Source organism: Lissotriton helveticus, chromosome 4_1, assembly GCF_964261635.1.
Source record: "Lissotriton helveticus chromosome 4_1, aLisHel1.1, whole genome shotgun sequence".
NCBI lineage: Eukaryota > Metazoa > Chordata > Amphibia > Caudata > Salamandridae > Lissotriton > Lissotriton helveticus.
In genome coordinates this window covers 507636650-507651094 of record NC_136063.1, presented here as the reverse complement: position 1 = coordinate 507651094, position 14445 = coordinate 507636650, and the positions used below count along the sequence as shown (strand labels likewise).

Below are 14445 nucleotides of genomic sequence, written 5' to 3'. Positions count from 1 at the left end.
GCAGACGGTCAAGGCAGGCACCACTGAGTGAACCACCCTGATGATGAGGCATACCTCTTTGACACAGAGAGACAAAGCATATCTAATTTTATGCAGCAAGCCACATAGCCACAATTTTACACAAACTGCTGTCTGGTCTCTGGCATACACTACATTGGCTCGACCACTCCCATACCACGACTAGACAGACATTTAGTTCTGCTGTGGTTGTTGTTGACTTGTTTACCTGTTGTTTGCCACTCACGAAACGGCCATATTTCTTCCGTAAACCGACAATGATGATGATCCATCCATCCCATTGAGTGATTGTGTAAAGAATAAAGATAATATGTAACTTTAATCATCAAGACTCATCATCATCATGGTATATTATTGGCAAACTCAATGTTGTCTACACACTGAGTCCAAGGACATTTTCCATACTGAATATGCAACGTAGTGGCTGGCCCCTGCAGTAGAAGTACAATTTGTATTAAACAAGGTAACAGAGTACACTTACATTTAGTGTGTAAAAGATTAAATAACAATAACAGAACACATAGATAGGATTCACTTCATGCACAATAAACAAACAACAATTGCTTTCATCAGAGCCAGACAGCCAGTGTTGTCCACCACTGCATGCCATCTCATCATTCATTACCATCATCTTATTTAAGTGAAGGGCCACAGGGCAGCCTCTCGTGTCAATTTCAGAAGGTGCAGTCAGCATAGTGAGTCATTCCAGTCCCACTTCTTTTGAGGGGACTCGTGTACGGACTGAAGCGACAGTTCCTAGATTCTGCGTAATCCAGCCATCTGCCTTGAGGGAATGGATAGGGGGTGTCTGGAGGAGGAGGATAGAGGAGCATGACTGAGTTGTGAACTTCAGGAATGCAGACAGCGGCACCTTCAATATGGAAAATAAGACAAAGACAGTGCTTCTGATGGATTTGTTGTGATTAAAGTTTTGTTGTGCTAAAAGTTGCCAATCAAAGAAAGACACACAGAAATAAAAGTCAAAAAGGAGGGAAGAAAACAAAAAGTACTTTTTTCAAGCCTCGTTGTCAGGGAAGTAGAGCTCGTCCTCAAACTCTGTGAATTGAACATGGAGTAGGTCAGCTAACAGAGAAGAGCTTCCGTCACCTAAGTCGGTGTCCTCTTCTTCCTGCGTGTATTCACGTATTTTGTAATCTGGTGGTATGAAGTGCTGATTAATCTTGATCATTGTTAACCTCTCCACATTTTTGGGCGAGAGGCAGGACCTTTTTGAAGTGACAATGGCACCAGCAGCACTGAAAACTCGTTCCGAAGACACGCTTGCGAGTGGGCAAGACAAATAATTTATAGCCAGCCTGCTGAGCAGTGGCCAGTGAGGTCTTTTCCCATAACAATACACCAATGGGTCACGATCAATGTAGACCTCTGTTGGGTCATCCAGATAGGCCTGCACCATCCACTCAAGAGCCTCCCTGGGTGGTGCTCCACTTTGCGTACCATGTGTTTCCTTTGCATCAACACTGGAGCGAGCAAACCCTTGCCGAGTTATCCAATACGCTCCCGACAATATTATGGCTGGGCCTGGTGCAGGTGATGATGACGAGGATACTGTTGCTGCTGTTGGTAATGGCTGTGAGGGAAAGTGACTGCCTTCGGCCACAGAAGTGGACCTTGACGCCGGATGGCCTGCTGCTTCAGTAGTACTTGTAGTGTTTCCTTCGATTTCCTGCTGCTCTTTTTCGAACCGAGTGGCTGACACAGCTAGCCAATGTTTGTACTTTGAAACATCTTCTTCATCAAAAGGAATGAATACTTTGCTGGTCAGTGCCTTTTTGTACCGTGGATCCAGAATAGTGGCACAAATTTAATGTTGTTCTGAATGTATTTTTTTAAGCCTTTCATTGACAAGTAGGCGGCTTAATAAGCTCTCCGCCAACCGATATGCCTCTTGTTTGTGAACATCAGCTTGGAACGTTGAAGACACCGCCTTCAGTTGTTGCTCTAGCATGAACAACAATGGGATAGCTTTGCCCAAACTACAATCCTCCCTGCTGACTTCACGGGTGAAGACCTCAAAAGGACGAAGCATGTCTGTCAGGCTTTGACCTAGGTCCCATTCCTCCGGCTCTAGCCTCATGTCTTTCATAGGAGCAGACCGTATGTTAATGCTATTGGCATACTCATTGATTACCTTGTACTGCTCAAACAGACATTCAAGCATGTAAAAGGTTGAGTTCCAGCGTGTTGCCACCTCCTGGATGAGTCCTTTGACTGGCACTCCACGGCAACGTTGAATGATCCTCATCTCCTTCTGGGCCTTAAAAGAATGGCTGAAATGTGTGCAGATTCTTCGGCAGGTGGTCAGTAACTTGCTGACTGTGTTTTCTCTTTTCAAGAAATCTTGCACAACAATGTTAATGCAGTGCGCCAAACACGGTACTCTGAAGTAGCCACCATCATGCATGGCCTTAACTATATTACTGCCATTATCCGTGGAAACATAACCAATCATGCGACTTCTTGGCACCAGCCATTTAGAGACCTTACTCTTAAACTCATCCAAAATGTTTAATGCAGTATGAGATTTCTCCATGGCAAACAAGGCTACTGTTGCATGTTTCCGACTCGCTTGATAAATTGTGGCAGAATCAACACCTGTAAAGATCTTTTCTCTAACCCCTGCAAAAGAGACCCAGTGTGCAGTGATGCACATGTAATCCACGGCTTGGCAACTGGTCCACATGTCTGTTGTCAGGTGGATAGTGTGAACAGCACTCTTCTGCAAAGCTGACCCAATCACTTCCAGCACATCTTCATGTAGTGCTGGAACCGCAACTCTGGCAAAATAGGACCGGCTAGGAACCTTCCATTTAGGGTAGACTGTTGGCACAAATTCTAGAAAACCCACCCCTTCCACGAAAGAAAAAGGGAGAAGGTCCAGCGCTAGCATTTTAGCCAGTTTTGCGTTATACAGATGTATGTGCCGTTGGGTGGTTGCGTTCCAATGGCGCCTACGACCAAAACATTCTTTTAATGGTGGTCTGGACTGTTTTCATATGTGATGATGATGATCCAGACTTCTTCAACCCAGTTAGGCTCATTAATGTACTTTTTCGCATTGGTGTCTCTCCCAGACTCTTAGTGTGCCTCATACATGTTGCTGGGGTAGGCACTACCACTGCAGTGCTGCTGCCAGGGGTACTGGGTGTACCAGAAAAAATGTCTGTCGCTTCTTCACTTCCCCCTGCACGATCAGCCCCTCGTCATCATCAGATGCAATATGAAAGCATACATTTGGATTTGTTGTACGTGTGGTTTCCCGGATCTTCCTCATGTGCGCCTCCCAAATGATAGTGTGGTGTTTTTGGAGATGACCTCTCTGGCCTCCGGTACCATAGTTGGTACAAACCTACCCCGACTAACTACAGCTTTACAAATCGAACAAACGACCATGTTTTCCACCTTTTTGCTAACTGGGGACTGGAGATGTCTGCCGGTGGTGGAGGTGCTACTTACAATGCCAGATGAAGTGGAGGATGGGCGTGGCTGAATTTGACTCTGTTGTGCACTTACAGCACCACTACTTGAGGTAATGGAGGTCAAACTGGATGGAGGTCCCTGCCGGCCCTTCTGACAAGAAAATATGGAAGCTGTAGGTCGTGTTGTTGTAGTAGTTAACTGCATTGGTGGTGGTACCAGTGCCACGCCGCCCACATCACGCTCAGCAGCAATTCGGGATAGGGTAAAAATGTCTGTCTGCTGCATGCCCGCTGGGCAAGGAGTGACGACTGTGATGACTGGGTCGTCGTCAGACTGTTCATCAGCAGCAGAATACACCACTTCTTGTTCGTTGTCATCACCCATAAGTGGAAGCCTTACGGGAACCTTCCTTTTAGGCTTAGCTACCTTTGTCGGCTCATGGCGTGCCTCACTCTCAGACTGCATTGATGGGTTCCAATCAACATCAAGATCATCAGAAGGAAGGGGGCTTGAAGAAGAACTTGTAGTAGCCCTCCTTGACCTTTTTCTTGCTGGGGATCTGGAAGACAATGGATCATCATCAGGAGGAGTGGCTTCCTCGGATGATACCTCCGCTTCAATCTCGATTTCCTGATGTGCCCCTACTTCTGGAGGAACAAGTATTGTGGGCAGTTGTGCCGCTTCATGCGCCTCTAGTTGCGCCTCTCCATGCGCCACTTGCGCCTCCACTTGCGCCTCCACTTGCGCCTCCACTTGCGCGTCTCCTTGCGCATATACTTGCGCTTGTACTAGTTGCACCTGTGGTTGTCGTTACGGCTGTGGTTGTTGAACACTCGTCAGATGAGTTACACCCTGCGTTGATTGGATGCTACTTTCTTGAGATGAGCCAACAACACTGGTCGATGGTGATTGAACAATTAAAGTGGCTGCCCCTGCAGCACTCATGGCCTTGGACCTATATTGGCGTGGTGGCACTGAGCCCAATGAAGCGGAGGTGCTGCTCCCAGCTTGGTCCCCGGCGGACCCCGCTGCTGCAGGCGTAGTTTATTTTTTCCCCAAAAAACTGTCTGTAGGCACACCAATCTCATTGGTAAGTGGCGCCACTTTCTTCTTCTGCTCCTTCTTACTGGCAGTGGCACTGGCAACTTTCTTGGTGGAGGAGCTACGGCCACCTTTCTTTGGGCCCTTCTTCTTCAGATGTCAGAACAGCAGGCCGCAGTTGCACGAGTTGCAGAGTTGTCTGTGGCCACACATAACGTCACATGACGTTGTGCTGCACACACCGCAGCAGGACTTCTTCCTGGCACTGATGATGAACGATGACTGATTTGTGGTTCTCTTGTGCACCTAAAAGCAAAGAAAGCCAGAGGAACAACAGTTAAATAAATGTTGCATATGTCGTGCTTCAATTAATATTTGCAACTAGGCATTTATTTTTACAACACACCCAAAAACGGAAAGACCCCAAATAAAAATTGCAATTCTAATCAAAAATGGATGTTTACATTAATGTTATGCTATGTTAAAATTTGATAAAGCGCAAACAGCTGCCACACCAAAGAGGCGTCCCGGCGCTAAAGAACCGCAAAAACTCCACGGAGGACAGAATAAGGAAGCGAGGGACCTAAGGGGGAGGGAATAGGTGGGTTTTGACGGCTCTCCGGAAGGCAGACAGATTTTCCAAAGAGCGAATGTTGACTGGCAGGGTGTTCCAAAGTTTGGCTCCCAGTACTCTGAAAGAGCGTCCGCCAGTGCGGGCTAGCTTTGTGATGGGGACCGTCAATAGTTGTTGGCCTAGAGAGCGCAAATTGCGCTGTGGCACATAAGGTGTGAGGAGTGGCCGGAGAAGTTCTGGGCGTCCAGTTTTAAGGATTTTAAAGATCATGATGAGAGCTTTAAACTGGATTCGAGACTCGATAGGTAGCCAATGCAACTTTCGGATTGTAGCTTTGGCTGAGCACCTGCGGGGAAGCCCGACCAAGATTCTTGCAGCGGTGTTCTGCACGCGTTGCAGGCGTGCTATCTCCGCTTTGTTGGCGCCCAGAAGTAAGACATTTGCATAGTCCAAGCGGGAAAGAATTGTGGCTTGGATAATCATTTGACGAACCTTGGGGTCAAAGAAGCCGAGTATGGGATTGAGGCTCCTCATCAGGCCTACACAAGTGGCCGCTACTTTTTTTGTGTGAGTCTGGAAGTTGAGTGAGGAGTCCATCCAGACGCCTAGGTTTTTGACCAAGGATTTGGGGGGTGGGATGGTGCCCAACGACGACGGCCACCAGTGCTGGTTCCAGTGACTAGTGTTCTTTCCGAGGAGCAGCACCTCCGTCTTGCCTGCGTTAAGCTGCAGGCTATTGTCCGTCATCCACTGGGCCACAGCAGCCAGCCCATCCCTGAACCTTGCGGCAGAGGTAGAGGGACCCTCGGTAAGGGTGATAGCCAGCTGCGTGTCATCGGCGTATGACACCAGCGTGAGGTCCCATTCTCTGGCTACTGCCGCAAGTGGTTGCACATATAGGTTAAAAAGGGATGGGCTGAGTGCAGAGCCCTGAGGGACTCCCTGTCCGATGGAATGGGACTGGGAGAGGAATGGAGGGGCTGATACCCGGAAAGTTCTGTCCTCCAGGAAGGAGCGGAACCATTCCAAGGCACGGTCCGAGATACCCACAGTGGCCAGACGATTTAGCAGAATGTTATGGGATACCGTGTCAAAGGCCGCGCTGAGGTCCAATAGGATCAGCGCAGCACTTTTACCGGCATCAAGTATCGTCCGGAGATGTTCCGACGTGGCTAGGAGGGCAGACTCAGTGCTGTGGCCCGGCCTAAATCCGTTTTGAGATGGATCTAAGATGTTATTTAGATCCATGTGTTTGGACAGGATGGTGTTTACGTGGGCCTCTGCGAGTTTGGACAGCCATGGGAGCAGTGAAATGGGTCTGAAATTCTCTAGTTTGGAGGGATCGAGGGTCGGTTTTTTAATAATGGGAGAGACCCATGCTTGCTTCCAGGCAATCGGGACACTGGCCGAGGAAAAGGACAGATTCAATATAAATGCCAGGGAGGGTAGAAAAAAGTCTAGGGATTCGATGAAGTGGGCCGGTCTCATAGGGTCTGCTGGGGAACCAGATTTGACCTTTCTACAAAGTATAGTCAGGTCCTTATGAGAAATTTCAGGTATATGCGTCATCATGGTGCCATTATTGTTGGATATAGGGGAGCTGAGTGATGTAGCAGAGTGATGTGGGAAGGATTTATAGATATTTTGCACTTTTTCAATGAAAAATGAGGCAAGGTCCTCACATTGCTGCGCAGAAGTGATGTTGGAGGAAGGAGACCTGCTACTTTGCAGCTCATCTACTAGTTTGAAAACAACTTTGGCGGGGTTAGGACTAGAGTTAATTTCTTCAGCATAGAAGGCGGCCCGAGCGGAACAAATAGCTTTGTGATATAGCTTTTGTTTGGACAGATAGAAGGATTTGTCTCTGTCATTGTATTCCCGTCTCCAGGCTCTTTCGGCTTTCTTACATTCCCTTCGCATGGTTTTCAGGGTGTTATTATACCATGGGTTGGAAGGGGAGCTCCGTCCCCTAGTCCATTTGAGAGGGATAAGGGTGTCTAGTCCCTGAGTGATCCAGTTATGGAAGGCAGCATATGTTGTGTTAATGTTTGTATGTGCCTCTTGGTGGAATACTCCTAAGGTGGAGTGCAGGTCATTGGTTGAGAGTTTGTGCCATGGTCTTTTTAGGTGACGGGTAGGTTCAGCCCTGTTAAACGCTTCCTTAATCAGTATAGAAGAGACATCACAGAAAGACTTGGCCCACGCACCGCTGAGTACCCCTGGGCATAATGGATGAAAGCAAGGCAAACTGGGTGCAGGCCTGAGCACACTGCCTGGCTTCAAATTGGCCCCTTGACCACCACCACATGGCCAGGCCCTGCCTGTACCAGGCTTCAAAATGGCCCCCACCCACATGGCCAGGCCCCAACAACCCACCACAAAGTCGAAAAACACACAAACAAACACCCCAATCCAATGCCATCCATGCCCTCAATGATGTTTAAATTCAAGACACCCCACAGAAAGACTTGGCCCATGTACCACTGAGTACCCCTGGGCATAATGGATGAAAGCAAGGCAAACTGGGTGCTGGCCTGAGCACACTGCCTGGTTTCAAAGTGGCCCCTTCACCTCCACCACATGGCCAGGCCCTGCCTGTACCAGGCCTCAAAATGGCCCCCACCCACATGGCCAGGCCGCAACAACCCACCAAAAAGTCGAAAAACACCCCAATCCAATGCCATCCATGCCCTCAATGATGTTTAAATTCAAGACACCCCATAGAAAGACTTGGCCCATGCACCACTGAGTACCCCTGGGCATAACGGATGAAAGCAAGGCAAACTGGGTGCAGGCCTGAGCACACTGCCTGGCTTCAAAATGGCCCCTTCACCCCACCACATGGTCAGGCCCTGCCTGTACCAGGCCTCAAAATGCCCCCCACCCACATGGCCAGGCCCCAACAACACCCCAAAAAGTAAAAAAAACACACAAAAATCACCCCAATCCAGTACCATCCCTGCCCTCAATGATGTTTAAATTCAAGACACCCCACAGAAAGACTTGGTCCATGCACCACTCAGTACCCCTGGGCCTACTGGCTAGTGTGGCTTTACAGGCACCCCAAAATTAAAAAAAAGAAATTCCACATATAACAGTGAGCTAAAATTCCATGACATAAATGAGATTTAAGTACAACCACACTCACAGAAACAGTTGTATCATGCACCCACGATTAACCCTGGGCCTACTGGGTACCGTGGCTACCCACAATATATATTTTTTTTAAGTTGTGAAAAAGTTTTACAATTGTAGTTGCAGCAACTGCAATGCCCCAAAGAAACAACACCAACTTACTTGTAAAATCTCAAATCCAAAAGTAATCCAAACTCCAAAGTCCCAAAAGTCCTCGAATACAAATATCCAGCAGCAGCCACAAAAAGTAATCATTCCAGCTCCAGATCCAAATGAAAAGTGACTAGGACATGGACAAATCACTGGGAGGAGCCTGCTGGACAGGAACAGAAAGTTGGAGACTCTGGGGCACTTCCTTCCTCCACCCCCCGCCAAAAATGGACTCCTTGCACAAAAAAGTGCAGCCAAATGTCAATCTGAGGAGTTATTCTGATCAAAATCATAATTTTCAGAAGGCTTTTGCTGCCTGCGGTGGATTTCTTGTGCAGAATTGCAATTTTTGCAAGTTCGGGAAAGCGAGCTGTTCAAATCTCCCGCCGGAAGTCAGCTGCACGCCGCATCTACGTGTTTGCAATTGTTTACTCCTGCGATGCGTGACCGCGGGCCCTTATGACGTACTCGCGTTGTAAAACTCTCGCTGTGCAAGATGGCGGGCCACGATGACGTACTAGCGGTCGAAAAACTCTTGCGCGATCACGCAGCAAGATCCAAAATGGCACAGCACACGCAAACCGGGAGAAAAACAACTCAGAGAACTCAGAATCAGGGTAAGTCAACACAGCGCGCGTGATATTGAATTGTTTAAGCGCGACCAAGAAAAAAAATCCGCCAGCTTGCGAAAAGCGGATTTTTGGGCAAATTCGTGCAATTCGCAGACCGCGAAATTGCCAAAAATCCGCAAATTCCACGAGCGTAACAGATTTTACGCCCATAGTTAGTTATTAGATAGTTTTTTGTGCAAAGTCTGATGGAGGAACGATGCCCAAAAGCATTGAATTTATCTAAAAAGGAGTAGGAATTGGTAGATCAGGAGGTTAAGGAGTTAGTAAGAAAGGGAGCCATAGAGGAATCAGGAGATACAACTGGATTTGTAAGCAGCCTCTTTCTTGTAGAGGAAAAGGACAAGAGCATGAGACCTGTCATACGTTTGAAAGAATTAAACAATTAGATCCAGTACGATCATTTCAAGATGGAAGGGATTCATATGTTGAGAGATCTCATGAGGAAAGATGATCGGTTGACTCGACTAGATCTGAAGCATGCATATTTGCCAGTCTCTGTATGTCAGGATCAGAGGGATTATTTGAAGTTTCAGTGGCAAGGGATAATGTGGATATTCAAAAGGCTACCGTTTGGGTTGACGTCGGCTCCTTGGTGCTTCACAAAAGTGATGAAACCAATAGTGGCCCGATTCAGGACGAGAGAAGTGCAATTGATAGGGTATTTGGACGCCATCCTGATTATGTCACAGAGCAGGGAGTTGCCACAGGAGCACACAGTGCTTGCAGTTCAAGTACTGGATGATCCAGGTTTTGTAGTGAACAGGAAAGAATTGTGTCTGGAACCAACACAAGAGATAGTGTTATAAGGTTTTCAGATTTTGGAAGTTGGAATTTATGTTAGATTACCCATAGTAAAGGTAGAGAAGATTTGCAAGGAAATTTGGATAATGTTGATGTGCGAATGAATAACTTTGAGACAAATAGCGAAAGCATTAGACCAATATCAATTTCTATTCAGGCAGTTTTTCCAGTCTCATTGCACTATCAAGCACTTTAGAGATTGAAGGCAAGATTTCTGTGCAGAGGGGTAAGGTATTCACAAAGAGTGCAGGTAGATGCAGAAACGAAAGGACAACTGAAAAGGTGGTTGGAAAAGTTGGAAGCATGGAATGGAAGGTCTATTTTCAGGCTGGTTTTGGATGTGGTTATAGAATTGTATGCTAGTCTTCAAGGCTGGGAGCAAGATGTGGTTCATTGACGACAGGGGGAAACTGGACAAATCAGTAGAAGGGGATGCACATCAATTATCAAGAGATGTTGGAAGGCTTCTTTACGATAAAGAGTTTTGTCAGGGACCAAGTGAGATGTTGTGTTCTATTAAAGATGGCCAGTATCTTAGTGGTACATTACATCAACAAATTGGGAGGACCAGGGTCAAAAGGTTTAGTGGATTTAGCAAGGGATTGTTGGCATTTTTTCTGAGCAAAGATATTATGATGCAGGCACAGTACATACCAGGAATGTACAGCATCATAACGGATTGGAATTCAAGGGAGTTGAAAGATTTCAGTGATTAGAAGTTGAACAGGTAGATGTTCATGTCGATCAGTGACAGGTGTAGTCTGTTTATGGTGGACTTGTTTGCCAACAGTGTGAATGCTCATATATGCAGATTCTACAGCTGGAGACCGGAATCAGAGGTAGAAGCAGTGTATGCATTTTTGCAAGATTGGAGAAAGATTCAAAGTTATGCATTCCCACCATTTGCTTTGGTTCAGAGATTATTATTGAAAGTGAGGAGGCAGAGTTAGTGTTGATAGCACCGTTTTGGCTGTCTCAGATTTGGTATCCAGATATCATGGAGATGTTGTTAGGCGACCCAGTACTTCTACCGAATATAGCAGACCTGTTATTGAGTGCAATGGGAGACAGACACAAGTTGGTGCTGCAAGAGCAGTTATGGTTGGTGGGTTGGTTGATTTCAGGAAAGCCTGGCAGGTGTCAGGGTTATTGTTGGAAGCTTCAAAACTCATCAAGGAGTCCTGGGCTCCAGTGCCATCAAAGGCATACAAGTTTGGATTGGAAGACATGGATTTGTTGGTGTGTTTTGTGGAGTTTGGATCCCATATCCGCATCCTTGGTAGAGTAGTAAATTATCTGACCGAGGTTTTCTTAGAAGTAAAATCATACAGCTCACTGAATATTAGTAGATCGGCAATTTCCGCAGGCCATGAATTAACAGATAGTTTATCGGTGGGACAGAATGATGTAGTTAAAAGATTTTTGAGGAGCGTGTGATTAAGGACATGGCAGGGACCTAAGTATCCTTCTTTAAGGGATGTGGATCTTGTTCTACAACAGTTGGCAAGCTGGTCAGAGAAGGAATTTTCAGATTTAAAACAATCTGTCTTTTAAATTAGTCATGTTACTTTGTCTAATTTCGTTTAGGAGGATCTCCGATGTTAAGGCGTTAGAAAGTTCGGCATGAAGGTACTTGCCAGAAGGGGGATTGCTTTACTATCAGAAGAAGATCTAAGCTTGTCTTGTACTATCTTTTCTCCAAATTTGGATGAATGTAGAAAGTTGTGTGTAGTGAGATGTTTGCATGAGTATGAAAGGAGAACAGATCATTCGAGAAGCTATGTGGATACGCAATTAATAATTTCATTCAAACATCCATATTAAGCAGTGTCTACAACCACTTTAGCTTGTTGGGTGAAAGAAGTTATGAATAAAGCAAAAATAGATCTTTCTAGCTTTGGGGCGCATTCTGCTAGGGGTGCTATGGCATCCAAAGCATTTTTGTTTGGAGGTGGCTTAACTGGTATTTTAGCAGCATCAGATTAGTCAACAGAATCAGTTTCTAAGAAATTTTAATTTAAGCCAGCAGAGTGTGCAGTTAAGAATATTATAGCAAGGCTTTAAACATGCATAATATTGGCCTCCATGCCTTGCCATGAAATTCAGATTTTCCACAGCAGGGGTGGGTAGAAAGTCATGATTTTATTAAAGACACTGAGGCTGATATTATCCCACCCTGTGAATTACCCTACCTATATTATGTTTCTGATTTATTTTCAGGAGGAGGGGACTACAGAAAATAATTAACATGTGGATGAAAAGCGGGAAGAAAGTTGTTCCAATTGGTTATGTAATTCCTGTTGAGGATGTTCAAACATTATAGGAATAAGGATCTTATGTCCGTGGCAAAGAAGGAAGATGGCTGCCAGACTAGGGATTAAATAGAGAATGAAATGTTCTAGGATTCCTAATCTAAGTTATTTTTGTTTGTTTGTAGTTGCTACTGTGAGTTGGCAATAAAGAGGATATGCGTAATATCAACCTCCATGTCTTCAATAAAATCTTGATTTTCTACCCACACCTGCTGTGGAAAATCTGAATTATTCAGTCTCAAAATTATCTTAAAACTAGTGTGATGAACCTACTTACCAACCATGTCTTCCGAGGCAGTCGCAAATGCTCCGTTCTTTGTTTTGTCCAATATCAAGTATTTGTTTCTCCCAGCATTCTTCAGCTGCATCTAAATAAATAAACTGACTGTTAAAACATCTTGTGTTGGTTTAATGAGAGTATGTCCATTATGTTTGCAATTTTGCAATCTTAAACTTTTGTTTCTAGTGCATCAAACATCATTTTAATATAGTGGATTGACTAGGACATATAATTATTATGCTTGCTTCTCTGTAGTTTATGCATGCAGACTTTCTTTTCAAATCGTACGCTCTTGTCTTCATGGAGCAATGTTTTAAATTTGTCTTCCCACCATGTTTTCCTCCCTATCTGATACCAGATTCTCAGCAGCCTCTGGTTTTTGTTCCTGTATCTAGTGCATGTCTGCGTTTCTTATTGTATAGTATCTGAATTTGTAAATTCATCATATTAAACACACAAAGTACTATTACACACACTAAGAAACATACAACCAATAATGCTAATAAAACAACCCAAAATATATTAGACCATAAAAAAGGTCTGGACCTGAAAGATATAAATGAGATCAAATCCAGGCTCCTCCAAATTGAAACACCGGCCCTCACAAACGATGATCCCTTACTGAGAATGAAAATGAGGACTCTTCACCAGGAATATTTGGCTATAGCTAGAAACGATGCGCAACATGCAATACAAGCCATGCATCAGCACCTTTACGACACAGGAGACAAGGCAGGTAGACTACTGGCGTGGCTCAGTAAGAAAGAATTAGACAGTAGGTGGGTGACTCAGGTAGATATGGATGATGGTCAACAGGATGTGACCCCCATTGAGATAGCCACTGCCTTTGCTCATTACTACAAGGCCTTTTACGCCAAGTGTCCCCTTGCGGGACCATCTCAGATAGCAAGGTATCTAGACGCAATTGAGGTCCCCGGACTAGGAACAGAGTGTTGGAAGAAGCAATAACACTTGAGGAAGTCAGAGAAGCTATCAGCTACCTAAAGCCCAGGAAAACTCTGGGTCCTAATGGACTGCCAGCTGAACTCTTTATATACAAAATGCGGCACTATTAAGCCCACATATTTTGAACTTGTTTCTAGAAGCACAAGCAGTGGGCAGCCTACCGAAAGACCTACGAACAGCCACAATAGTGGTAATACCTAAGAAAGACAGACCGCCACAGAAATGCAGCTCGTATCGACCCATTTCACTTCTTAACATAGAAACAAAGATGCTGACGTGAATCCTCACTGGCAGGCTAACAACAGTCATCTCCAGCCTTATTCACCGTGTCCAATCTGGCTTTATGCCTAAGAGGTCCAAGAGATTAAACCTACAGAGACTACATAATTGGCTCAAAGTAGCAAGCAATAGGACAGAGCCACATTTAACACTATAGCTCGATGCAGAAAAAGCATTCAACACTGTCCACTGGCCCTATCTCATGTCAACATTGTAAAAGTTTGGGTTTGGTCCCAAATTTAGGCAATGGATAACTCTTCTATATGAGTAGCCACTGGCCCAGGTACGGGTAAATGGAGTAATCTCTGGGGAATTCTCAATAGAGAGTGGGATACGATAAGGATGTCCCCTGTCCACCCTCCTTTTTGCCCTCGTACTGGAGCCCCTTGCTTGCCTTATTAGAACACACCAGGACATGACAGGTTTTTGGCACAATGAAACTGAGATTATGAATGAACGCATATCAATATATGTGGATGATATCCTTCTCTATGTCACGAATCCCAGGACGACGCTCCCTCGAATACTGGTCAGTTTCAAACGCTACGGGGAACATGCTGGATACAAAATGAACTGGGAGAAATCCAATCTATATCCAGCAAATCAGAGATGGGGACCTCTTGAATGCGCGAGCCAGCTCCAGGTAGAAAATAATGGGATACAATACTTAGGCATTTACATTACCACTGACCGACAGGAGGCCCTGCACCGTAATCTCTATAGAGTCCTTAGAGAATTCTAAATGGACATAGAAAGGTGAAAAACGCTGCCCCTGACATTGCTAGGCAGGGCAGCATTATATAAAATGATCGTGTT

General features: G+C 45.4%; 1 long non-coding RNA gene across 1 annotated transcript in view; it reads right to left on the bottom strand.

Annotated features, from left to right (window-relative positions):
• LOC144827213 (uncharacterized) overlaps window positions 1–14445 on the bottom strand; it is a 157136-nt gene that overhangs the window by 59132 nt on the left and 83559 nt on the right. The window contains exon 2 of the long non-coding RNA XR_013610082.1: window positions 12382–12472. This is a non-coding gene — a long non-coding RNA (uncharacterized LOC144827213). The remainder of the gene's footprint in view (window positions 1–12381; window positions 12473–14445) is intronic.